At 40.8% G+C, this 27,508-nt stretch overlaps 1 long non-coding RNA gene across 1 annotated transcript; it reads left to right on the forward strand.

The window, feature by feature from the left end:
* Positions 1-27,508, forward strand: LOC128145298 (uncharacterized). The gene is made up of 4 exons (XR_008236418.1): positions 1-52; positions 808-841; positions 927-1,210; positions 27,353-27,508. It is a non-coding gene; the product is annotated as an uncharacterized LOC128145298 (long non-coding RNA).

Below are 27,508 nucleotides of genomic sequence, written 5' to 3' on the forward strand. Positions count from 1 at the left end.
GGACAATTCAGAGGGGATTTCTACCTTTCCAGGAGAGAGGGCTGAAACAAAGGTGAGCTTTGAAGCTATTGCAAATTATGAATGCTGAGTTAGAATAACAGAGTACACCTTCTTTAAGTAGGGATTATTTACATTCTTTCATTTTAATAGTTGCTCTTCTTAATTTAAAGACTCTCGATCTTTTGAATGCAAAAACCTTTCAGGTAAATTAGAAATAAGGAGAGTTAATGCACTAAGTGATTGAAACAAAATAGCCAAAATGAAGACTTGTTATATTCCTGAAACCGCATCCTAATCTGATATTCTACAAAGGGGTGAAACTAAAAAGAGAGGGATAAAATGTGGTTGGAGCAACTGTATAACTTATGAGTCAAATGTGTTCATTAAATCCCTGAAAGAGAATATGGTAAACTGTGAAGGTTAATTACTAAGGAAAAATAAACACAAAATAGGGGTAGAGAAAGAAAGGAGAATTCTGGAGTTTGTAATGATTGAATGCAGCATGCTTAGGGGACTATTGCCACACATCTGCTTTGTGACAAGTACAGTAAAATTAGTTATGGATCATCAAAGAGATTCCTAGCACTTAACAAAATGAGACTGAAAGTGGTTTTTTTCCCCCCAGGTTCAGACATCTGGGAAAACATTAATCAAACATACAGATTCAGTGGGAGGAAAAATTTGGAAAACAGCAGTGTTGAAAGAGACTGAGTGGATAATATTGGCAGAAAATTAGGTGTGACTCTGCAATGCAGTATCACAGCAAAAGAGCCATTTTTAAATTTTATTTTCTTTTCATTTTTTCAGTCTGCAGATGAAGAACCATCACACCTTTATTCAGGTAGGATCAATAATCCCATTCTGTTTGAGAATGGTGAAACAGAAAATCTTGGTTGATCCCACAAGATGCTTAATGTTTCCTACAGAATGCCCTTGGGTCCCTCTGATGCGGAAGGGAGCTGGCCCTTAGAAGACAGCGTACAGGACTGGACAACGTCTTACCATAATGCTGCAGAGCAGTTGGAAGGGAATTCAAAGAAATGCAACGCTAGTGATTGCTGAGGGGACTGGCTTACGAGAAAAGCTTAAAACTTCTCTGATTACATCTGTGCCCAGTGGGATGTGGCGAGGATCTTCCCAACAAGTAGACAGAAAAAAGAAATTTTGTGATATTGGCCACTGCATAAGAGCTGATTCCTCATTTGGGGAGGTGAGTTGGCTCTTCTTTCTCTAGTGTGTAGAGGCAATCTCTTGGGCAGAGCTTGGCTTTCATCCAATTTTCTTTTAGCTTATCTTGAATACTTCTTCTTAACCTGATTTAAATTTGCAGGTTTAAGAGTTTTGCTTTTTTTTATCTATGTATTCTATTTATTATTATTTCTAGTGAGTAGGTGATGATATCAAACAACAAACAGTTACAAGTACAGAATACGGGGAGAAGAGTCACTGTGCAAACGGGCATAAGAAAGAGCAAGGGAATGACACTGTGAAATGGACAGTTGGCTTTAAATATCAGCAGAAATAGCTTCTCCCAGGCCTGCCTACATGACCTGTTTGGTTTACCCAAAAGTATGACCCCTTCAGCAGTTGCATATTCAGTACTGCACTATATCTGTCTCAGTGAGTTTGCTTCCTCCTCCCTACACACTCTGTTCTATTTTTTGTATGTGTAGGTGATAAGCATCATGATTTTTTTTTCTTTTGGTGTGCTGTGAACCTTACCTCTCGGCAACTGCAATTCTGGGACCAAATTCACACATACCCATTCCTAGATCTGTCCCTTTTGACAGTCTGGTACCTTTTCAAACTGCTTTGAATAAAAAGCGCGCAGTGTTGCATTGCTGGTCTTTACCAATATGTATCAGGTGTGGGGGAGGGGATGGATTCGACATCTTGCCATCTGCTGGCCTCGGCTTTGTAAGTCAGACCTCAGAGCCAGACCAGATTCTCTAACACTTTTGACCTTGTACATTACTATGGCAACTTTATCAATATCACTGTAGCATGATTAGCAACAGCCCAAGATGCACCACTTGCCGGTAAGCCATACCTATTTTCTTTAGTGAAACAGATAGCGCTGTTCCCACCGCCTTGATCACATTAATAGAGATGACAGAACTTTTATCCTGGGAGACCCTGCTAACTCTCTCCTGCCTTTTTCCAAATAATAAAAATTACAAGAAAGGGCAATTTAACAATCACCTAAGCTACTGGAGGATGAGAGAAGGCTTTGGAAACTGAGGGCAGATCACACTGCGCTCTAAGTAGGCTACCAGCTGCTGGGCAGTACCTGGTCTTCTCACATAATTGCATGCTACAATTTGTACAGCTAAGAGAACAGAGAAATTAAGAGAAACTCCCTCCCTAAAATCAATTTGCCCTGGACGCTTAATCAGAGAAGACTTTTGTGTTGTCTATGGAGGATAAACAGTGATGGTTTAAAATTCAGAGTTTAGGGGCTATATGATTTCCTCCTTTTTTTGTGTGTAGCATTTTCTGGTGTATTTCATGAACATTTAGTAGATTATTTCTAAAGGAGTTCACAGACTGTTTTGTGAATGTAGAGGGGTATTGAACAAAGACCTTTTAAAGTGGGGAAACACTGCTTTCACTGTGTGCATGGTGTGGTTATGTTCCCACTGTTATTCCATTTTATTTTAAACTTAATCTATTGAACCATGAAAAAATCTTAAGTATGAGAAATGTACTTTTCTTTTATGTAGCTAGTATTATGAGCCTCATAAAAAAACATACCTCAGATGAATAAAGCAAATCTTTATTTTTGCAAAATACAAGAAGATATAACTATTTAACTACTGCTTCAAGAAACTGTGCGAAATTACACACGTTGCAACCAACATGTTATTCCATATCCATGCGTAGAAACGAAGTTAGGTTTCCCACAGATCTGTGCCCTACATCCCTTCACCTCGCAACCCCCACATTTGCAATAAACCCATACCTCGTCCTACAATTACCCCTCCCACACACACCACATCACAGCAATAGCCCTCCATCTTCCCTAGGTCCCTTACATACCATATTCTTACTTCTCCTCTGTGTCCCTCATATTCCTGACTGCAGTGAGCCCTCTCCTCTACGTACATGTAGTATGCAAGGAGCACTGTATGCCACCAGTGGTTCGGAGCAATGCATGAGGAGCCTGCCCAGCCAGCCATGGCCCTTGGCTGCTGGGAGAGCCACACAGAAAGGCCGTGGGCTGAGCCATCCCTGCCTGTCCTTCAGCACCTTTCTGTCTTCCACCCAGCCCTGCATTTCCCAAAGTTTCTTGGAGCACAGTATATTCAAGACCTGACGTTCTTTGTCAAATGCAGCCGAAATGCTCCTGTCAGTTCCAAAGTTATTGAAAGGGAAGGAGTGAAGACAGACATACAGATACATGGAAAGCTTTCTTGTACAAGCCTCATTTCTGAACAAAATCAGCCAAGCTGAAGGTAAGAAAGAAATAGCGAGGGTCATAAGTATGCAGCAGTTTGAAACGATTAGTCCACAAAAAGACAGAGGGAAAAGCTTGCAGCCTTTAAGCCTCATGTTGCCATAAATTCTTTTCCTGCTGCTTCCCACCTTGGATTTGCTGTACCATAAAGTTCATGTCACACCTCTTGAGGATAGGCACACAGTACACAGATGCAGCAATGGTGTTTTGAAACTGTCCAGAACATCAGGGGTTAACGACATCCGCAGCCTCCTGCCTCACCGCTCACTAAGTTTATGCATTTCTTATGCAGAGCTGATTTACAGCTGCACTGCTGAGTTTTATCCTGGGAAAAAGCCTCAAATATACGTTTCTGCTACAGAAATTCTGCCCTTTGTAATTGGGGAAGAAAATGCCTATAGAATATGCTATAGAGCTCTAGCATACAGCACTTGGAAATGTACTTCATTACATATCATGAAAGCTGGAACTTCAAAACCCATTGATTAACATGAGACCATTACTGTACCCTGTTAATTAGGATATAGTACTTACTTAACACTATTCTTAGTTTGCACTGTGCACAGTAAGTACACTTCTACGAATAGGTTTTTTGGGGGGTAGGGGGACAGTGTTTGTCTTTTTTTTTGCATCAAAAGGCAGGAGCCGGCAGTCACCATTTTGAGAGTGCTATGGGAAGAGGAGCTTTCCTGCTGGCAGGAGCCAAAGAAGAGTGGAAGGACAAAATTTATGTGTCAGATGGCAGAAGGGAAAGGGAGAACGGTTAGGAATGGATAGCTGAGATGCAGTGAACTACTACATTCTCACAACTTTTTGTTAACTAGTATTTCTGGGGTTCAACAGGGAAAATAGTTACCCTCCTGAACATTAGGGAAAAGGGTTATCAGCACGCAGGAAATAAAATAGAGCTTGTGCAAATACATACAAATACCTATTTGATAGTCAGATTGGGAGCAGGGAATTTTAAATGTACACAACAAGCAGTGAGTCTGAGTAGCTTTTTCTCTGCCACAGTCACTGCATTCAGCACATGAGGAAAGGTTAAAAATTCAAACAGCTACAAGTCTCCAGCAGATACATGGAAAAAACAGGTCCTGGCAGTGTATCAAAATGTATAATATTGGTATGTATCTAATGTATCTAATGGAAGCAAAAGAAAAGGTAAAAGTCAGAAAAGTCAAGCAAAAAAAAATAATCACAAGCCCAGATCACTTTCTTGGTACTAACAAGCTGCCTATGCAAAGTGCTGACAGGCTTTACACCAGCAGTGTAAAAAGGTTCATGCTGGCTCCTCATTTCAGTCCACAACAGCAGAAAATCCCAGCTCTGACCCCTCTGCAAATCAGCCACCTGAAGAGATATCCCTGTTGCCACATTTCATCACACAGCAGCTGGAACCGTCACCTTTCCCCTTCTAGGATGTCTGTTCCGCTCCAGGCAGGCAATGCTCTTACGCCAGAGCGCAGCGATATGAATTAGGGTGTCTCGGCAGTACGATCTCCGCGTTGTGTTTGCCACCAGCAAAGGGCTCGCCCCAGCTGCATGCCAGCATTTAACCAGGTGGCAACACCTGATGGTGAGAGGCAAGGGCAGGAGCGGGCACGCAGGGCTGTCCCCTGCAAGAGGGCTTAGCAGCAATCCGGGAGAGTGCGTGGTCCAGCTGCACCCAAGGAATATTAGTATGCTTCCAGTTAATGCACTCTGAATCCACTACAGTTTCAAAAGGAGCACAGAATATATTTTATCTCAGCAGTTAATTCATGGTAAGTTTTGTGCTGTGTGAACGCAGGCCATCTGAACATGCAGAAACCAAGCTCATAGTGAATGTGAAGGGAGCCCATGCTCCCCCGTGTAAACAAGTTAATCTTTCTAGGCTCTACCTGAGAAAGGAATTAGGATGCTGATCCTCAATTTTGTCAGCCTCCTCTCCATCATCTGTGGGTGTTTATTGAAGCACTGGGCTGGTTACATAATTTTTCACATTATTCTCACAGGCTGTCCAACGTATGAAGTCGGTCTTTAATTGAAGTTTCTATTTGCATGCTTCACAACCCTTAAAATATTCTGCTTGGCATGCCAGACGAGGTTAATTGAGGACTCACTTGATGATGGTATTATTGTAATTTGAACTTGGAGAAATCCAACATTAATTCTGGGAGGATTCCGTAGGATTTGTTTTTCCTCTTTAAGTTTTATCTTTGTATTGAGAATTAGTTTGTTGTTTAAATTCAAACTGATTTTCAATGTATTGAAATTCATAATATTCTAATGAATTTTAGAAATTATACTTTCCTAGAAATAGGATGATAGCATTGTATTTAAATATTATTCTTTGGATTCTACAATGTATGAGACTGCGTTATATCCTTGTTTGGCTGGTATCATTTGGGGGATTTTTATTTCCTCTTGGCTGTAAGCAGGAAATTATTTCTCAGGTTTGGCTGAGATCAGGCATAGTTACTGTTCTAGGCTGTTGCCTCACTATGACTCGTTTGTGTATTTACCTTTGGAAAACTGACTGTAAGAGTAGTTTTTCATCTACCAATAATGTTGTTTAGGAATTTCCTCCTTTCTATTTTCCCCTCCATTTTTCAGCAGACAGGTCTTCTCTATGAGGAAATGCATTTGTCCCTGTTTAAAATACAGAACAGCACTGTAACAACCTAAGTGAAAGGTATCATCTTTGTTAAAGGATTGAAGTATCCGTTCAGATCTTTGTGAAGATCTGTAAATGGAAATTTTATCACTCAAAAGTTATGGAAACATTTTTTTTTTTCCCTAAGCATACCTTGGCATCCATCATTCTACCATAGTAAGCTCATGCCCTGTTGAAGCATTAGGTTTTACCTTGTGTTGGCAATATTTACCATGTTTACATCGGATATGTTGATACAAATTCTGTAACACAGGTATCCAGTGGCGTAGTAATAAACTTAAATTCCTTATCCAGGGTCAAACGTATTTCAAACTAAAAAATACAATGGTTTCAAAGAATATGTTTAACAGCTCTTAGTCCAAAGTTTGGTGAGATGTATTTAAAGCCTGATACAAAGAATGGTTTAACAAATGCTTTAAAAAAAACCAAACACAACACTGACAATATCTAAGTATTCCCTGCAGAGTCTAAAATTTCCATGATATAATCCTCCATCAATTGTTTTATATAAGAAAGGCAACTGAATGTTTATTTCCTAGCAGATCATACTCAGCTCCCATAGAACAGAAAGAGAGTTTGGATACAACCGTGACATTCTCGCACTGAATCATTAGACAGTTTTTAAAAATCTGTATTTCACGCAAAACTCTACATAGGTTTGGTATTTCAAGTTTTGCGTCTGATCCTTCAGAAACAAAAAGAGGCAGACTTTTACCTCCATATGGAGTCAATGGCTATATTCTAAGGGTCATCTGCAGGGGATTTTTTGAAAAACGTGAATTTCATGCTCATGTTCATATCAATTCATGAACCGATGTTCATGTTCATATCAGTTTTATACAGTATGACTTTGCTTTGCTCTGCTGGACTGTTCAACAAAGTATCTTTCTTTTTTTTTTTAACTTAATATTCTGGCCTTTCAGTTTTACTCCTCTGCACACCTGTATTTGAGTCATGCACTGAGAAGAAGTGAGACGTTTTATTGTAGAACAATCAAGTAACCGTCCTCCTGCTGCACAGCCATTACTGCTGTTTCTGTGCAGAGGATACTCATTATCCAGTATGTGAAATTACAATGGGAGAAAATAGTGAACATCTCAAACAGAGAAGTAATTACCATGTACCATAAATTATACGGTTATGTTTGTCTTTAAAAAATGTTGTGCAAAGTTTTTCTTTCTCTTTTTTTCTTTCCTTTTTTAAACTTCAGATGCTTTAAAGTACTGTGGATTTCAATACCATCACCCTTTTCTGTCTTAAATATCATAGCTTCATACCATCCTGGGCTATCACTACTGCAACAACAAATGTGACAAATTACATCACGTAACTAAATACCCAGCTCCTTCATGTTCACTGGCCAATTATGGAAAACAAAAATGTGCATAAAAAGGATTTTTATTTCTTTATGAAATAGCAGATTAATTTAACCTCCCAAGAAAAGCTCAGATGCTATTCTGAAAAGTTCTGAATGGTACTGAACACTGGAGTGACTCAGCAATACAGGAGGAACACACGGTTCATAGGTAAGGATGCCATAAAAGTGAAAAGTTTAATGGATAGCTTATTTTTGTATTTTTCTTAAGCAAGGGCTAAAGGTCAGAATCTTATGATCCACCATGAACAGACTTATAGCAAAGAAATCAAAGAGTTTATCTTTTTCATTCTTCTTTTATAAAGTAGCCAGCTAAACTGCCTAATAAAAAAGGTCAGTTACTATGGGCCAGAAATAAGAATTTGGCCTCCCCTGACGAAATTGGCATTTTCCCCCTTAACAGTTAACAATCTGGTCCAAATGCATTACAGCATAAAGGGGAAAGGGTCCTTACCACAGCTTTATTTTCATTCACTTTCATAAGGTGCATGAAAGTTAGATTGTTTTCACAAAGGATACATAAGCAAGGAAGAGATTCTTAGTTTTTCTTCACCTTCATGGAAGGCTGTGTTTTCTCCTAAAAGCTCCACATTCACCTGTGTTTCACTGCATTAGGAGAAGCAAGCTTGGAGTGCTCAAATCCCCAGGTACCACAATCCTGTTGATAGTAACCGCAGATCACTCTGTAATACATCTAGCCAGGAGCAAAAGGAGCTGTTGTGAGGGGCAGGTGTCCATATGGATTACTCCACTCTTTATGCATATGCAGGGTCTTTCCCTGCAGATTTTCAAGCTGCTTCTTATCCTCTTCCCTTTAGATGGGAACTTCCAGTTGTCTTTCTCCGCTGGCCCTCTCCCTAAGGTGTTATAGCAAGGGGAGGTGATTTGTCCATGGGTTATTAGAGCAGACACCACATACACTAGGAATTCCCAGTGTATAAATAATGTCCTTGCTAATTAATTTATTTGTGTTTGAGTCTCTCCTCTTGTCCTGTTACTGGCACTTGTGATTATTAGAACAGAAAGCCCAAGTCCTTTCCCAGTCATTGTCGGATGGCCGCCTCTTCTGTTAACTAGTGGGCTGCTCTGTACACCATCACTGGAATGAAAATCAGCTGCTCTGCAAAAAGCAACAGCAGAGGAAGAATAGAAATTATGGAGTCTGAAACCCCACAACCATATGTGATTTTAAAAAGTGTATTCCTCTCATGGTAAACCTGAAGATTAACCTGGAAGTTGTGCAAAACACCAGACTGACTGCTAGCTCGGTGAAATGAGATGCCTCCTTTCTTCCAAAAGGAGAAGAGTTAAGTTGGTTATGACAAAAGCACATCCATTCAGGTCAAATAAGGATTTTATTAGAAGAAGTAAATAGCAGTTTTACTCTTCCATTGACTGTGCCTTGCCCAAGTGGTGCCATATGGATCTGAAGTTGTTGCAACTGTCTGGTCTGGAATGTCCGCCTCCCAAGGTGAGCTCCTTGCTGAGAGGAAATTGATGGAGATGATAAAGCCAGCTCCTTTGGCCTCTCACAGGAGAGGGCTTAATGTAGAGGAAGTAAGCTGAAATTTCAGCCTGCCGCCACCATTAGGTGACAGAGATCAGAAAGTCATGGTGGACAGGAATTGCTCTGACAGACACAAGAGCATACCAAAAGCACAGCTCTCGGTGCAATTGCAGTGTGTCCCCTTGTCCTCCACCAGCCCCTTCCCAGCTACGCCTGAGTGTTAAGGAGACAAGATCTTCATTGTGAGATGGGATATAGTAAAGAGAATACTTTAAAAAATGGAGGTGTTTGTCTGACCACTGTTATCACTGCTAGCAACTGTCACTATATAGATTTCCAGTAGCTACAAGAAATGTAGCTAGATCTAGCCCAGCACGTTCCAAACACTGTGGCAGTCTTGTCTAGGTGAAGAAGACAGAACTAAATGTTTATCAAAGAGTTCTGATTGCTAGAGAATAGTTACCCTGGCTCCTAATGGAAAGTTACATTTTGCAGAACAATCTATAGATGCTATCGCACAGCTGTCAGTGAAATCACCTTCACAGAAGTAAGCCAGGAGCTCTGCTAGGAGTTGTAGAGTGTGGAAATGTCCTGAATCCAAGAGTACCTCAGTGGTGCAAAGTTATTTCTCATTTTCATTAAAAAAAAAAATGCAGTGAGGAAAGATTTTACATCATTCTTTAAGATAACGTGAAAACCACATCAATTCTGTATGTAACATTCTTATTCTACCAAAAAGTAATTTGCTCTCTTTGCATGAGTAAACTGCTATTTTGTTTTGTGCATCTCCAGAACTATGTATTTTGTTTCCCACTCAACAGAAACTCTGTGTGAAAGGAAATTTATAAATTACTTTTAGATCTGTATGGTAACTATGCAGAGTGCCTGACGTACAGTTCAGAAGCTGAGAAAGAAGCCTCTTCATTTTATATTAGTATTTTTTCCTGAACAAAGTCTGTGCTGAGGGCTATGGAAATAATCAATAAACTGAAGAGACAATCAACAACAGTCACCACAGAAAAGTTCAGAAAAATCTAACTGATGGAAAAGTTAAGCAAACAGCCTACAGAAAGTACAAGGAAGGTGTTAATTTTTTTCTCTTTATTGTCTGTGAGCAATAAGCAGAATGATATAAAAAGTATGGGGTTTGGGTGCTTTTTTTTTTGGTTTGGTTTGGTTTGGTTTGGTTTGGTTTGGTTTGGTTTGGTTTGGTTTTCCCGGGGGCTGGACACATGCAAGAAGCAACTATGGCCTAAAATTAAGAAGGTAAAAATGTGGACTACCCAGTGGAAGGCATTTTGTAACAGTGAGGTCTGTTAGGGAAGTAAAAAAATACCTAGCTATTGAAGGTGAAGACGCACACAAAACTAAGATGGATTCTATACAAAACCCTGAACAATGCATATACAGAAGCCACGAGTCTTGTTTGATGCTTTTTAATCTATAAATGTAAGATCTTTTCTCTCCCTTATTTGGTAATACATAGGTTAAACTGATGTTCACTGTAAAACGTATGCCAAAAGACTTTCCAGAATATGAAAGCTATAGGTTCCTGAAAAATCCAGAACTGGAGAAGGACTTCATATTTGGTGGCTAGAAGTGAAAGGACAATCCCTCTTCTCATGGGTTTAAGACCAAAACTGCAACACATAAAGGGTCTCAGAAGCTGTTTTAATAGCTGTGGAGGCAAAGATAGGACTGTGTACTAGACTGATGGCTAAAACTTGGTGCACCTTAATGAAGAGCTGTCAGCAGCATGTTATCACTGAAATTGCTTACTGCTTTGGACAGAATATGAGAAAGATAGACAAGTTCTGGCTAGCAGCAATCCAGTTCTTGCACCCCACATCTAGATCCTTCAGGATATTTAGCACTGCTGCCAACACTGGATTCACAATCCTTTTGTTTCAAAAAAAGAGCAAGATTGTGTCTGTTCTTGCTTTAGGAAAGGGGGCAAACCTTTTCATTCTTTCTTCCCTTCCTTTGCCTACAGCTTTTTCACCTACTTCTGGCTGGACACAGTCCAGTGTTAAACTATCCATGCGAGCAGCCGGGGCTCCTTGTGGCTATTTCCTTGTGAGGAAGTCGGTACTGAAGCCATACCTCCTGTAAAATGCATACAGCAAATGAAGCTTTCCTATCAGCCACCCGCATCTTAGCAATTTGGTGCTGAGAAATGACAGACAGGGCTGCAGAGTTATTGGGGGAAAGAGGAGAGAAGAGCGCTTTGTTTAATTATCCTACTTCAGCTTGATTGCTACAGTGTTATCTTCAAAGTGCAAAGATTTGGCAAACAGATTTCTGGTTCAGAATTTCTGGTTCTGTTCAGAATATTGTACTGCTAGCACCCGGGATCTTTCACCAAGGATTTACTCACACTAGAAAGAAATATCCAGCCTCTCACATTCTCTGATCTCATCAGCAGACCAGCTATCGGACATGCAGGCAGGCAAGTGCACCAGGCTCACAGATCGGCAGCACTCCTGTGGCAGGGAACGAAGAGAGGGCTAAGTGACAGGGCTGGAGAGAGATACATTTCATCCTTCATGACAAAGCTCGTGCCAGCTGTGCTACACCAGCCTGTTTGTAGGCATTACTGTCACCACATCCCAATTCCAGATGAAACCTGTCATTTACTGCCTTGGGTGAGGCTGAAGTCCAGCACATATAATAAAAAGGAGCTTTAAGCAAGTAGTCAAGAATGAAGTGAATATGAATGTCACAAATTGTTGATATAGTGTTGGTAAATTATCCAGTCTGCAGCTGCAGAAAACCAAAAGAAAGTATCACAAAAATGTTAAGTGTCACAGATGCCTTGCCACAGTGGGAGGTGAACAGCACTGTTACCTGGACAAAAGATATATTTATATAATCTTCTGATCACTTCCTAGACTTGTACAGATTTCAGGAGACACTTTGGAGTATATGTTGGCAGAAGCAGACATATGCACCAAAATGAAAGAGTTTGCCAATGTAAAATAGAGGAAATTTGCTATCCACCAACTGTGATACTGGCTGGGAGGTTGGGCAACTACCACATAAACACCTGTTTGTATTTTATGAATGATGCTGTGACACCAGCTTAAGCAGTGATGTAGATATGATCTAGGTTCAAAGCTCTGTAAGCAGCTCTTAGTTAGCAATACTGTGTAACATTTTTTTTCTTTGTTGCATGCAGTTCATCCTCAGAGTAAGAAGAGCCTCTGTCCTCATCTGGGCTTTGGAACAGCGGTTCCCTAGATCACACACAGCAGACATTCAACCTGAGGTTGACCAGGTTCAGGCATTGAGCCATGCAGCCTTAAGTATGCATGCTTGCCTTGCATAAAGAGGGTTTTCTGAGTCGCTAGTAGGGGCAGATAACTGTTATTTGAAAATAAGAGAAAATGCATTAACAGAAATTCAATTTAGGTTAAAAAAAAAAAAAGAGACTACCTAGTTAATTTTTTGAGAATTCTTAAGTTAAAATATAAGACCTTTAGTTAGGAAATAATTGCACACTTCTGACCTGAGGCAACAGTCAGAATTTGCTGGGGAAAAAAAAAGGAACATATCATTAAATTTAATAATACTTAATTATAGAATCATAAATATTTGAGATTGGAAGGGCCCAGCAAGTCATTTAAGTCCCCCTTCTTACCAATGCAGGAATGTTCCCTATTGCACATATGCTGGTATGTTTTCCGCAGACTATTAGAATTCATTGTCAGGAGGATTTGCCTTAAATTCCGCCTCAATTTTCCATTTCTTAATTTCATCCCATTACTCCCTGATATACCTGCTTGTTTCATGCTAAGTAATTCCTTTCCCTCCCTAGTGTGTATGCCAGTCAAATATTTGTAGATGGTTAGCATGCCTCTCCTTAGTTATCGCTTAGCCAAACTATACATATTTATTTAGTTCTTTTAATCTTCTTCATAGGTAAATCCCTCCAGCCCTTAATTATTTTGTTGCTCTTTTCTGAACTCTCCATTTTCAAATCTTTCTTGTGGTCATATTGAATGCGGTATCCCAGTTTTGCTATCCAGAGCCACAGAAAAATCAGGGGGGCTATTGTATCTCTGCTGCAATGCGATGTGTCTTTGTGTCTGACCCAGTATAATTTGTTTTCCCTGTTCTATCATGCTAAGCACCATGCAAGGCTGGAAAGAGGTCAAGACAACCTTTGTTTTTAAAATTCTGCCCTGAAGCTATCCCTCACGGTGCTGTCAGCAGGGAAGACATTTCTTCTTCTAAAACCTTACTTCTGATAGTTTTTCCACCTAAAGATGTTGTAACTTGAGCCTTCTTCTGCATTGGGCAATAACTTCACTTATACTTTTCCCCTCTTTCTGTGCTTCTTTACTGTCCTCTGCCCTGTGTGTTTCAGAGGAGATCAGTAAGAATGGGAGAACAGACAAAGCAAGGACAAAAAAAAACAACAAAAAAACGTAGCTGACTGCAACAGCAGGAAAAAGCTTCGTCTCCTGGGTTTACCATGCCACAGATTAGTAGCCCAGGATGAGTAAAAGGCTCTAGGGAAGCACTGTGGTGAAAAACTCAAGAAGGAAGACTGAAGTGAGGAGACAAAGTAGTACAGAAATAACTTAGGCAAGATGACATGGGAGATGAAAACAGGGAAGACACCGCTTGTATTTTCTTCCTGGCCAGCACCTAGCAACACATTCTGCTCTTGAATAATTGGTACTACATGGATTGCTGTGGACGGCTTTGTTTTGACTTTTCCTTGTCAGTTTTGACATCTATGTTTACACTAAACCACTTTCTTCTTCAGCCCTTGGTTCACCTGAGTTGAAAGGTGGACCTTCCATGCAGACTCTAACTTTGCTTTCCCAGCAGGTCCAGTGCCCTCACCACAAGGTCCCCTAGACAGTAAGGTCCATCTCTTAAATGTCTTGGGCACTTACGATGAAGTGGTTTCTAACAGCACTTTGCAGAAAAGCTAGGGGATTTAGGATAACCTGGTTGATGCCCTAGGTTAGAAAGAGACTAGTCAGCAACCGCTTGTTGTCTTGAGACCTTACCTGATTAAATGGAACATAAATATTGCCCAAGAAGTACTAGATTCAAAGAATATGTATCAATTGTCCAAACTAAGGGATTTTATAGTGTTTGCTTTATCCTTATCTTTTTAACCTTTTATTTCGTCTTGTAAATCATGTCAGTTGACAGAACTGTGCAGGAATGCAGAAAGTAAATGTAAAAATCTGCAAACGTAAAGGTATATATGTAAATATTCCAGTACAGGCACGAGTGTCTACATAAAGGGCAACTATTTCTCCTTCCTTTCTCAAAGTCCTTAGCTATTTTGGGTTTTTTCCCTCTGAAAATAAAGAAAGGGTAACTTGAAGAGGTAGGACCAGCTGTAGCATTATAGTGTTCCAGATTTGTAAGGGTATTTAGGCACCTAACTGCCAGCTTGGCAGACATGAGGTTGTGTCTGTTTATTTTTTAACATTTATTTATTTATATGACAGTTGTCATGATATTTGTTAAAAATAATAGAAAATAGGGGTTTTTTTTCATTTTCATGTAACTGCCAAGTATCTCTCTTGCATAAATACATCTGATAAGTCATATTATCAGAGTAACTGTCTGAAATCATTCTATGGGAAGAAATTGACCCTTATGTGTAACCTATTCCAGACAATGAGAAGATGAACATGAATAGGGAATGGTTCCATCTTTAACACAAGCCAATATTTTCCAACCTAGCCATGAGTTTTGTGCACATCCAGCCATACACGAAAGAGTGCTTGTGTCCTTGTTTGGCTGAACAGTCAGTACCTGAAGCTGGCAGGACTCGCAGAAGCCATCACCTGAATGTGAAAGTGTCGGTGCTTAAACAAGGGATCCTGAAGAGCTCTCATTATGGAAGCAACCTTTTATGGTTTCACAGGCACATGAATCTAATAGCCACAAAGCCACAAAGGCAAGGAGACCAGGGGATTGTGAGACCACATTCTTACAATATGGGCTTGGCTTTGCCTCTGGTTGTTCACTGTCCCAGGAGTATTCCCCTTGTATTCTTTTTGGGTGCTACAGGAACCTAAATAAAATTGAAAACCCAAGTCCTGAGGTAAATTCAGATGGCAGACACTGAAAGCTTTTGCCTTTCCCTGACCTATCTAATGTCTCAGGCATCCAGCATAATACAGAAAGAGGGATGTTTATGCAGCATTTTTCCCAGCTTACACAATTTTTTCAGCCTATGTCTGAAATGCTATGACACTCTTAGTTGCTTCTTCCCCCCCCTTAAAAAGGTTTTGAGACATTTTTTGGAAAAAAAATATGCAAAATATACAGAGATTAAACTCCACCCTCCAAATCTCATTATTTTATGTCTTTGTTTTGGTGGCTCAGAAAATGAAGGCTATTGGCTCTTGGATTATGTAAACTGACATGGTACATTTTGTTTCATTTTCTTCAGAGCATCAACTTATCCATAAAGTATTGATTGCAGGGGGCTGAAGCTGTCTGCACAGCTCTGGCTGATATATAAGAGATTTTATTTGCAATCCTGCCACAAAAGCAAGGTATTACTGTTATAAATAATGGAAAGTATGCAATGCTAAAGACATGCAGGTGTCTGTGGGAGAGTGGCTTGCACTCTAATGCTCAAGTTTATGTCTTTAAGCACAATATATGTGAAAACATGAGGAAGTCACTGCACTTGAGACATTCCTCTGGGGCAAATTGCCTTCAAAGCCTTCTTTTCCCTGCTACATCTGCTACACTGCTTACTCTCTCCTTTCCACAAATCTATATCTACAAGGGATTTCCCAGGCAGAAGCAGGTACCTATGTGCCAAACACTTTTTCTGTGCACAAGCAGTAAAGATAATGTTTCGGGGATGTATCATACACCGAGCTTGTTCTCAGTAGACCCAGCAAATGCATCCTGGAAGCATCAGCCTCGTTGAACACTGCTACAGAGCACAGCTACAGAAACCCCAAGCATCTCAGTGCATGCCTGGACCACGGCCAAAGCAGAGACGTAATGCATCTGAAAGGCCCAAGTACATGGTAGAGCCTTTGCAGAGCTAAACGTCTCAGAGGTCTGGGAAAACTCACACAGTCTTCCATACGAGCTGGAAGAAACTTCCTCAGGCAAAAGGCTGTTTCAAGGAAACCCACAACCGCTATGTGGATTTTGATGCAAGACTTGCTGAAGGGGATTGTGCACAATCCCCTTGCACATACTCCCAGGGCAATGCCACAGCTGCATCTTCTCCCCTCCCCTTCCTACTCATTTCCTCGAGGAGAAGACAGGCGCTGCTGCTTCTGGCTCTCGGTTTAGAGTCACAGATGGTATATGTTTCTCGTGTATACATAAGTATATGCTTTTATCTTCAGGCTGAATGGCCCGGCTGCCTGACCCAGGGCCCCACAGCGTGGGTGAGAGCTGGCACCAGCCCTGCAGCTGTGCCTGGTGGGGAGGGAGGTGGCAGAGCTGGTCACTGCTCCCGGCTCCCCCCCCCCCCCCCCCCCCTTTGAAACGCTTGCTTGGTCTGCTAGCCCTTGCCTCCTTTCTTGTCGTCTGTTCGGCCCTCACCTCTGAGAGGTAGCAGCACGCCCCACCTTTTTGGGTGTCTTTCCAATAACTAATTAATGCAGAAGGTGCAGCGGAGGTCCAGGTCCTGGGCTCCAGCCAGGTCAGGGTGCTGGTCTCACACTGCTCCCCACCTGCGTGTGACTCCCATACGGAGTGCTCACACTACAGCCTGCAAATAGCTGATGTTTCAAATAATTTTTTAAACCTTCTCTGAACACCATAATAATTTCCTACCTGCATTCAGGATTGGTCAGACATTTTACTACTAAGACGTGATAAATATGATCTTGCTTGGCTTCCAGAAGGTGTTAGGCATTTCTGAAGTTTCGTAATGCTCAAAGAGATTGTGTTATAAACAAAATGGACATCTCTGCTCGTTGGATTTTATTTTTTTAGGCAGCGGTTTTGCTGCCTTCTGGCTCCTCGGAGCGGTCGGCATTGGCAACGCCTCCAGCCCCAGGCAGCCGGTGGGGGGGAGAGGGGGGTTGGCTGACCCAGATTTTGAAGCACTGCGGAATAAAAATGTACAGCTCCTCTCAGTCCTGACTGATGACTGGGTTAGTAAACTGATTATGTAGTGAGCTATCTATGGTTTTTGCTGTGTCTCCACAGTGTGTTTCTGTACTTTATGTCTTGCATTTTCTTTATGCAGAGCATACAAAATTTTTTCTGCATCTTGATTTGTTACCCCCATGTCACACTTTTTTTAAAGGATTTCTCAAAACCAGAGCAGTCTAGCTGATTAATAAAACTCAGGTATTCATTAATTAGCATATAATTAAGAATTCGGTAACACCGTGTTCCAGCAGCTTCTTGTGCTCTTATTTTAGGGAATCAATGTTTGCACCAAGAAAGACAGAATTACTCACTTTCTCAGATTTTGTAGCCCATCTGCCCTACACAGGAGATCCCTGGAGATGTCATTACTGAAGTGATGAGACATTCTGGTTTAAGTGCTCGTGGGCTCTGCAGAGCAAGGGGCTGGGAATTAAGTATGCGTCTTATGCATAGTAGTGCAGAACAGCATCAATAAATGACTATTCTCCTCCTTAATGTTTGCTTTTAGATTCATAGGGACTAGAAGGAACTAGTGCCAGGCCAGAACTCATGGGTTTTAATTCCTATTTGGGCCTGGATTGGTACTGCTGAACTCTGGAAAACTGCCATAAAAAAACTGCCTCTGGAAAACTGACATAATACTTGCACTTACCATTGAGCTGTTGTGCTGATCGGCTACTGCTCCAGCAGTTCTTTGAACAAGGAAGTGCTATATGGAAAGGAAGGTTTATGTTTGTAATGGAACAGGGCTTCAGTAATGATCCTTGGCTAAGACAAGACATCTAGAGAGACTTTACCTGCCCTGTCTAGTGAAATGAGGGGTTGTTTGCCAGTGATCTCAGAAGGAGAATTATCTCATTTATCATGTTAGTTTTTCTACAAATGCTTCTGGTTTTTCTTTTAGTATATGCAATGTGGTACATCAAACATGTCTGTGTTTACAACACATTCTACGATTTGTTTTTTGTTTGGATCACACACATGAAAAAACAGAGCAATCATCTGATAGCAAGGTAAGCTTTGTGTTAAGGTTAGCACTAATATATAGCAGATCTCCTTGTGCTTAAAACACAGCTACGGTAAGCTGAATTATTGTCCCTGTGCAGTTTTCATAGTTATTACTTGGTAGGTTGCCTCTTCAGTGTCAAATTAGAAGTCATTCGGCTAGAACCATTGCAGTGGTGCCTCTTGAGGTTTGTAGCCCCACATACTTGAAGTATATTACATATTTTTTCGAACAGTTGTGCTTTCACAGGGGTCTGTATTAGAACAGCATGAAATCTGCTGCTGTTTACCTAGGTTTCATCTAAACCTCACTGGTGGGTTCACTTTATGCAATGTCAGCAGCACTGAGAGTCAAACTCTGCCTCTGTTTCAGACAAACTTGAAACTTAAAAGAAAACTTGAACTCAACCTCCTGAATTCCTTCCAGTGCCTTTCTCCTTTCCATTCTTTTCAAGGGCAAATTTGCATTTAGCTTTCCGATATTTTGTGAACACCAAACAGCATCTTTTCTTGCTTCTCAAGAGCCATTTCATTTTGCAGTTTTGCTTCCCCTTCTGCCCTACCTTGCACAGACTCATCCACGTCACATACTTGCTGTGGTATAATGAAAGCAGGATGAGAAGCAAGTATAGATTTCATTCACCTTCTTGTTTTACATATTTTGGGCACAGAGGATGAATTTTCTGTGTTAAAGTGTTTGTTTAAATACTGGCTGCAGAGACCAAAAAACAGAGGACGGGACAGAAGGGCTGAGGAAAACATTAAAGGAACCAACTGCCTTATTCAGGTGAAGAGGAACTTTGGGCAAGAAATGCTTACAGATTATAAAAATGAGACTTATACTGGGCATAAAGGTAGAAAGTCTTTTTCTGTACTTTAGTAATTAAAAATTGGACTGGCTGGTGAAGCAGAGAAGTGCTATGGTCCTCATTTCACTGTTAAGGAATCTACAGCTCCAATAATTGAAGTGAAGGTGGAGAGAGATATTTAACCAGCTTAAATTTGTGTATAAACATGGTAAAGGGCTAGGCATCAAATTAAAAAATGTGGGATTAAGCAAAATAGTGATGAGTTTTCTTTTCTTTAAATACTCTCTCTGCCCTGGTTTACAGATGGATCTTCTGCTGTTATTAATTTTGTTTGGTCTCACATCCATTTTTTAGAAAATTGTTCTTTCAATAAATCGTACAAGTAGCTATTATTGTGGTATCTTGTCCTTTAGACTTGACTGAAAACTGGCCTTATTTTTCAGATAGTGCCTTTGCCTGAAAATTACCATTTTTTTGAAAATTAATTTTGAAAATTATCATGTCTTCTGGCAAACAAGAGAGAGAGTTGAGTAGGGTCAAAAAGACTAATGTACGTATGGGATTAAATCAAAGAAGAGTTCCAGTCTTTCCGTAGGATTCTTAAACTTAGAAAGTAAAAAAACAGATAAGATTAAGAAGAATTATACAGAAAATAGAGTTAATGCTTTTATCTAACATAACAGGAAGGTAAAAGTTTAAACACAGACTATTATTTTTAGTTAAAATTAATAAAACCAAGCATTATATATATGTTTTATATTCTACAATGCATGTTAACATGGAGTCTCCAGGGAACCTCTTAGAGTTTAAGATTCAAAGCAGAAAACTGTGACTGAAAATCTAGCCTTGATCGTGGTTATTAAAACAGATATCATGAACCTGAATTGGTCCCTGTACAGTTTAATTCCTTTGTCTTTGTGTAAGAAGACAAACTACCATAAACTTTGGTTTGATACTTTTTCTGTTCTGCAGAAAAGATGAGAAAATTTCCCTCTATTACAGCTTGTATTTGGATAACTTGGTTCAAAGTGACTGAGCATCCACTAAAATATTTTCATTACATGTTTGGTGTAATTTTTTTATGTGAAAGCATGACAGATTGTAATAATCAGCAGAGACCCCTTATAATGCCTTTTCTATTAAAAGGAGAGGCATACATGTGACAGTTCCTTTATTTGTCAGACATGAGAGTATACAAAAGCAGCACTTAAGTCTCTAATTCCTTTCTCTATACATCCCTAACCATACACACACAGGTATACATGTATATGTGCATGCATTTTACTTCAAAAAGACCTTTTTATGGCCCTGCCCAACTTTTTCCTTGTATATATGTCAATGAATTTGTTTCATTTTGCTGCTGGGAAGTAATATTACAACTGGATTATAAACAGATCTATCAGAGTAGGCATGGAGTTGTTGTATTGTGTAAAGGGCAGCTGTGATGAATAAGACTGCTTAATACTGATGGAGACTCATGAATAAGACTGCTTAATACTGATGAAGACTCATGGGCCCATCCTTTGAGAGCCTCCCTTTGGGTTCACCCACACACCACTGCATCAAATACAGAAAGCAGAGGGTCCATGGAGCAGCACTGATGCTGACAGAGCTTGAAGTGTTGGGCAGGGAAAGTCTTGGGTTTCCTCAAACCCCAACACAGCCTATGCAAGAATAACAGAAGACTGGGTGCTCTCTCCAAAAGGCTTTTGCAAAGCCTCAGGGACTGTAGCTACAACTCTGAAAGCTGTCTAGAAAAATTGTCATACATCACATATGATGTGTTGGCCCAAATGTTGGAAGTTATACCAAGCATCCTGCTCAGGCTTCCCAACAGGGGAGTCTTGCTTACATGGGAAGATGCTAGGCAGAGTCTGTTGTAAGATTAATGAGGGTAAGTGACAGCTCAACAGAAATGACAATGAGAACTAGCAAATGAAATCCTCTCCAGGCCTTTCCTGTCTGCAGAGTGTAACACAAAACCCTCAGCTACATAAGAAATGAAATAAATTCTTTCTAGGTCATTTTATTTTTAAAGATTAACTTGAGATCAGAGACTTGCATCACGCTGTGCTGATGCCTCTGTGTTTTGCAGTATAGTTATTGGTAGAGATTTTTAAGGACTAAACTGTCAAAATAGTTCAGTAGTTGTGTGAAATCTAATCATTTTGTACAGATTACAGTACCTTTGTATTTGAAATGGATTTTTAAATTCCAATTGCTGGAACTGCATCTTTAGTTGTTCCTTGATTGTTTGTAGATGTCACGAATGCCTTTGGATCCAGGCAGAGTGATAATGGCTTTGAGCATAGAAATGGACTTGCAGCTGGATTCTCAGGAGAGCTTTCTACACTGGGTAATAGCTCACATATTGAAATGTGCTCATCGAAGAGGTATTATGGAGGCAGTAAAGGGAATCAAGATTTGCCTGCAAAGTGGAGATGAGAAACAGGAACAGGTAGAAAGAATCTAATTTCTCATGGAAGTTCTGGTAAAAATCAAACCCCATTATTTTCACCACTAATTTTAGGCCAGGATCTGCAACCGTTCCTGAAGATACCCATTACCTTGTTTCCAGTGCAATTCCATTTATTACAGTATGTGTCAAAGAAACATGGAAGATATTGTTCTTCCCAGGGTAAGCTGTTGCTCAACATAAGTGTCAGAAGTGTCTAGCCTTTATTGATTCAAATTCTGAGTTCTTTATATGATATAACCATCCTAAGCAGAAATAACGAATGTGCTGAAAGGCAGTACATTGTGTTTGCAAAAAGAACAGCATGAAAGGATCTATGCTCCAGTGATGTCTTGTTTTCTTTACTGTTGCTACGGAGTTGAAAGCCCATCTGTCCTCCTTATTATGTTAAATTCATTCAGGAGTCACTTAACTGAAGTATCCTTAACCTAGTGCTTCTGCAAACTAGTACATCTACATAGAGAATAGTTATTAAAATAAACATCTCATTATCAGCATCCTAATGCAGTACCATTGTGAGTAATCAATGAGGTCTGTGGCAATCATGGGAATTATACAATATAATTGAGTTACTTATAATAAAATTGCTAAAGAGTTGCTGACCTTCCCAGTTAAACCTTTTTTCTTTTTTCATACAACCTGCTGATCTTGCTCTGAATTTTTAACACACCAGGTTTTCTTCTTTGTCCTAACGTAAGTTTAGAGTAGAAATCTATTAAGCTAAGCTCAGGTTTATAAAAGAAGAAAATTATCATGGAGTCGCATTACAGAATCATGTTGCGTTCCTTAAGCTTTACAACCATCATTCCAGGCAAGAATTTTATGCTATCCTCCAAAATGAAATGGAAGCTGAAAAGATATGATAAATTTTTCTGTGTTGCTTCCACCTCATACTAACAGTCTACATTTTGCCTGTTTTACCTTAGTCTTAGTCAGCCATACAGTAAAGTGGGTTTGAATCCCCTGCACACCCATTACAGAGAACATGTAAGAATCAACCTAATGCTGAAGCCTCAGCTCTGAGAAAACAAATATGGGAATAAGAAGCTTCCAGCAGATACAATAAAGGCATACAAATGTCTTTGCTTTGCAAAAGTATGCACCCTCCCCATTTGTATATGCTTCTCCACTGGGGGTTATGCACATACACAAGTCCTGGGAGAAAGCTGGTAGAAAGCTACCAGTGGCTACTCCTCATCTGCCTCAGTGCCAAGACTTCCAGCTTAGCTTAAACTGATGATGAAGATGTGTTATGGGTTTGTGTGGTGCAGGTTTTTTTGGTAGCAGGGGAGGGGCTGCAAGGGACGGCTCCCGTGAGAAGCTGCCAGAAGCTTCCCCGACTTCCCGCCTCTGGCCCAGGCCGAGCCCATCAGCGACGGTGGTCGCGCCTCTGGGAGAACGGATTTAAGAAGGGGAACCGGTAGCGAGTGGTGGGATTGGAATGTGAGAGGAACCCCTCTGCAGGTACCGAGGTCAGTGAGGAAGGAGGGGGAGGAGGTGCGCTGGAGGAGGGGATGCCCCTGCAGCCCGTGGTGGGACGGCAGGCTGTCCCCCCCCAGCCCATGGAGGGGAGCGGAGGCCCCCCAAGATGGCCGCGACTCCACAGGAAAGCCCGTGCTGGAGCAGTGCGTGACTGAAGATCAGCCCGCGGAAAGGACCCACGCCAGGGAAGTTCGGGAAGAGCTGAAGCCCACGGAAAGGACCCACGCCAGGGAAGTTCGGGAAGAGCTGAAGCCTGTGGGAAGGACTCACGTTGGAGAAGTTGGTGAAGGACTGTCTCCCGTGGGAGGGACCCCACGCTGGAGCAGGGGACGGGTGAGGAGTCCTCCCCCCCGAGGAGGAAGGAGCGGCAGAGACAAGGTGTGGGGAGCTGACCCCAACCCCCATCCCCTGTTCCCCTGCGCCGCCGGGGGGAGGAGGCAGAGAGAGCCGGGAGTGGGCTTGAGGCGGGAAGGAGGGAGGGCTGGGGGGAAGGTGTTCTGAGGTTGGGTTTACTTCTCGGTATCCTTGTTTTGATTTGATTCGTAGTAAATTAAATTGATTTTTGTTTCTTCCGCAAGTCAAGCCTGTCTTTTGCCCGTGACCATAAGTGGTGAGTGATCCCTCCCTGTCCTTGTCTCAACCCACGAGCCTGCCTTTATATTTTCTCCTCATCCCACCGTGGCCAGGGCGGGGGGGGGGGGGGGGGAAGTGAGCGAGCGGCTGCGTGGTGCTTTTTTACCGGCTGGGCTGAAACCACGACAAGATGACATAAGATAACCTTGTGGATTTAACACGAAAATGAATGAAAGAGCACCCATATTCTGCAGTTTCAGAAATGAGGGCAGTGATCTCTAGCAGGTGAGTGCTGATAATCATCTGGAGCTAGTAAAGTTATTAACTACATCCAAAACAGGGTGTTTGCCCACTCCCTAACCAGAAAGGGAAGGGATATGCATGCAGCTGTGATTTTGCCCTCTAGACTGTCCAACAACATAGAAAATGGATGTACTGGATATCTTTAAATTTATTACAAATATTTTCTTTTCTCCATAACGTGCTCCAGCAATTATTTGGACCCTCAGAGTTAGATTGTCATTAGAAGTCATTGTCCAGGTCTGCATCAGGACAACTCTGTTGTGACACCATTGATATCAGTGGGTATGGATGAGTGTTAAAGGGATTGGAGTAGATGCTGGAGTTTTAATTACATACCTTTTTTAAAAGAGGGAATAGGCTGCTCCCTTTTTTGATAGGTACAGGATTTGCGATGTTGTACACTGTTTCAAGAATGACAGGTTAGAAACCATGCAAGTCACCAGCATGAAAATTGAAGGAGTCATATTTAAAGACCCTATTCCACGTCAAGAAAAAACTCCAGAGTAGCAGTTAAAGCTTGCTTATTTATCAGGCAGTTGAGTTTGTAGGTGAACTGACTTGTAGCTACACTGTAGTTGGGGAGCTTTTCTGCTGACTGACAACACTGAGCCTCAGAAGTCAGGTGGGAAAAGGTTGTTCTCTGCTGGCTCAGCAGTCCTTCCAAACAGAGGACTTAGGGACACCATGTGTCTGTGGGAGGAGAGTGGGCGAGGTAAAACGTGACCATGAGTGGTATAAAATAAAAGTTAGATCTAGATCCCCTAGGCTTGGAGGGTCTTCACCCTGGCCTTAGAGACAGACAAGGACAAATCACATGAGGACTTGCAGGAGATGCTGCCTTCCACCTTTTGTTACGCATAGTAGTGATGGTGGAGGAGGGGTCTTGCCAGCTCTTTTTCCTCATTTGAAAAGCTGTACTGCTCTGTTTCATTTTACTTAACCACGTAAAAATTGCAGAAGGAGGGAGGCAGGAGAAAAGCATCCACATCAGACAGAGCAGAAGGAAATACGGGAGGAGGGTGGAGACGTGGGTTGGTGGTGTCTGGTTTACGTCCCTTCTGTGCCATCTGAATGGTACAAAAGGCTAAAACCCAGCTTGAGCATCTGTGTAACTGTCTGCACCACTATGATAATGAAAATCCACAAATGCTTAGAGAATAAACAACATTTCAAGTTTCCTGAGGTTATATAAAAGAAATATTTATTCTATCTGAGAGTATGCAGAGAAGTATTACAGTTTAAAAAAAGCATAACGTGCTCACAATGTGAGGGAGCAGAGCAGCCCAGTAAGCAACGTTAACTAGGCTGTTTCCAAACTTTTGACTGCCTAACCATGCAGCCTTAATGCTCTGTTACCATATTTGTCATGCACACAGTATTATATAGATATATATAATGCCGACTGTCTGGTTAGATATAGATATCTTATTTTTATTGGAATTTTATCCTCGGCCTCCTCTCTGCTTCTCTTTTCACAGTTTTTCTTAAGCAGAATGTGAAACTAATACTTTAAAATTTCAGCTGCACTTTTGAACCTGTGATATTTGAAAGCAATTTTTTCTCATCACAACCTGAAACTGATAAGTTGTTACACAGGAAATGTTGCACATCTCAAAACTCTCCACTTATAGAAGATGCAGTACATATCCTTTCAAAGATCTGGGATGCATGTGAAAAAAAGTATATTAGGATTACTTAGCTCATTGGAAATTATCACTGCAGCTCTTTTCTCTACCTCCTTTTTTCTTTATACAAATGACAAAATTGTCTCTTAAAAATGTTTAAAATTCATATTCTGTCATGTAGATCTTGGAGTTATTTTGAAATGTGAGCTTGTCTGTGAAAGCTGTATTATGTATTTTGGTATTTATGCTACATAAAAATTTTAATGTAAAGTAAATCCAAGCTCAGGTGCATAATTAAGTCTAAGACAGCAATTATTAAAGCACTTGAATGATCCCCAAGACCAAATCCTGCCTGCCCAATGAAAGCCAATGACACTGGGCTCCTCCAACTCTTAGATTATCAAAGGATCTTAGCACCCAAGTGGTCTCACAGATTTAGGTACCTAAATCTACCAACTGAGGATGGACAATTTCTCCCTATTTTGTTACAAAGGCATATGATTTTGGGGCCAGAGAGGAGGGACAGAAGATGGAGCACAGTCCTGTAGCCTAGTCAGGAAGATGTTTTGAGTTTGTGGGCATTAAAGGAAATTACAAAACAGTCCCCAACGCAAGAAGGAGAAGCCTTGGACTTCTTATACAAAAGGGGATATCAGGAGAGATGCTGCTTTTTGTCACTTCTGAGCAGGATCAGGTGTGAGATAGGCTACACCAGGGAACTTTCTGGTGAAAACCCAAGTATCCTTAGCCTTCTGGATGCTGGGGAGGTTAAGCAAGGGTTTTGTGAGTTGTGGTCTTGGATTCAAGTGTCTAAATCTCACAGAAAACCTACCCGGGATATCTAACTGCCTCTGCTGAATCTGTTTTGTTTCCCAGTGTTTTTCCTACTTACTTTTATATATATATATATATATATATATATATAAAAGAAATATTTTTATATGTATGCATGTTAACCCTGCAATTACTGCCATGTTATGTATCATCAGTTTAAATTTTGACACATACGAGACTGAATTCCTCTCTACTTTCTCTTCACTCCCAGAGTTCAGTAAACTCTAGATAGGACGCATTTGGCATGCAGGAAAAGCTCTAGTGTTGATTCTGTCTCCAGTAATCACCCACCCATCTAATCCATCATACTTGACCAGATCATATGTAAATCTGATTAGCTTACATAAGAATGTAAAAAAGTTTCTTGCTCCCTTTGGTAAGCACATCAGTCCAATAACCTAGACATCAACAGACACAGGCTTTACACTTTACAGAGGAGAATCAATAATCCTAAGGATATGCCGATTATAAGTGTGTACAACAGCCAGGAAGGTTGTTGGCAGCAGCAAAGAGAAAACCTTCATGTCTTAAGCTGGTCAGATCCAAAGATTTGTTTGGTTAGCTGATCATGCTTTCTTTAAGAAGACCTATGTGCTTAATGCAACAGCTCAATATGCAACATTAATTTTAATTAACAGATTACTTGTGGACCTATAGCTCTATCATATTGTTACTGTAGCCGAGGTTAGGAAATTGTCTGAAGGAAATAAATTTGAAGCAATTCAGGCACAGGTAAATTGCCTGTTATTATCTATGAACCATTGTCATTATGGTCACTTCTGAAAAATCATGTGTTTCCCATGGTTCATTAAATCTGTTTTACTGCCTGAATAAATGAGCTACTTTGAGATGTCAGCTGTGAAGACTGAAACAACCCCAAGCAGAAGGATTTATTCCACTAAGAAAGATGGCAATCAGCAACATAAAAGACCTTCCAGAAAACATCTTATACAAAATTCATGGTTTTATTAATTCATAATGTTAAATGTTTTTAGCTGCTAACTAGTCACAGGATTTCATCAAGATGTGCATTCTTAAACAAAGGGAAAGCGTTAGCTTTTCTTCAGCAACTTTGCTCTGATCCTTTATTCTTTCAGAAAAAAAATAACGTTCTCAAAATGGAGATTTTCTATTTCAGCAGGTCTGCCTACCAGATTGTCAGAAAATGTCTTCAAAATGGCCAGCATGAGGCTTCCACCAAGACTTATCAACAACTGAGCAACAAAAAACCCCATGTTATGGAATTAGAAAAAGGCAAGAAAGGAGCAGGGGAGCTGATAGCGTGCTCCCTTCA

The sequence above is a fragment of the Harpia harpyja genome, chromosome 8, assembly GCF_026419915.1.
Source record: "Harpia harpyja isolate bHarHar1 chromosome 8, bHarHar1 primary haplotype, whole genome shotgun sequence".
Lineage (NCBI taxonomy): Eukaryota > Metazoa > Chordata > Aves > Accipitriformes > Accipitridae > Harpia > Harpia harpyja.